A 727-nucleotide genomic window follows, 5' to 3' on the forward strand; every position below is an offset into this window, starting at 1 on the left:
TTATCCTTGCTCTGAGCAGCCCTTTGCCGGTGCCCCCCCCGCTTGCGGGCAGCTCCTGCTCTCGATTCCTCTCCACCGCCCCCACCCCAACCCACAGCCCCGGGGGGGCCATGGGGCAGGGCCTCGACTGCAGCCGAGCCAGTGCCCCTCGTTCCCAACCCACAGCCCCCCAGGAACAAGAGGACCCCCCCAGGGCCCAGCCTCGCCCCCCCCACCATCCCTGTGGCAACAAGCCCCCCCACCTACACACAGAGGGGGGCAGATCCCAGCCCTGGGGGGAAGCAGGGTGGGGGGGTCTCTGCTACCCTAAGGCTGCTCAGACCCGGACCTGGAAAGAACCACCCCCCCGGCCCCCCACAGAGACGCGGGCCCTTTAAGAACCTGCCGCTGTTTAATCAATTCCATTTAATTCCATTAGAGCTGGACTGGGAATTAATGTCCCCCCCCCCAGCCTGGCAGGGCTGGGGGGGGCTGGCACCCGCAGCCTCTGCACCCCCCCAGACCCGACCTGCACCCCCCTGCCCCCCCAGCTCCATGCCTCTGCTCTGGGCTGAGAGGGGGCTCATGGTGGGGGGCAGGCCTCTTCCTGCCCCCCAGGCCTCCTGACAGAGGGCATCTGAAGGGGGCAGCAGCCGGGCTGGCGGGGGGCTGCCACTGTGGTGGGGGAGGGGCATCTGTGCCTGTTTCCAGTTGTGGGGCAGGGGGCTGCGGGCAGGGAGCGAGGGGC

The sequence above is a fragment of the Gavialis gangeticus genome, unplaced genomic scaffold, assembly GCF_001723915.1.
Source record: "Gavialis gangeticus isolate Ggan-Ray unplaced genomic scaffold, GavGan_comp1, whole genome shotgun sequence".
Lineage (NCBI taxonomy): Eukaryota > Metazoa > Chordata > Crocodylia > Gavialidae > Gavialis > Gavialis gangeticus.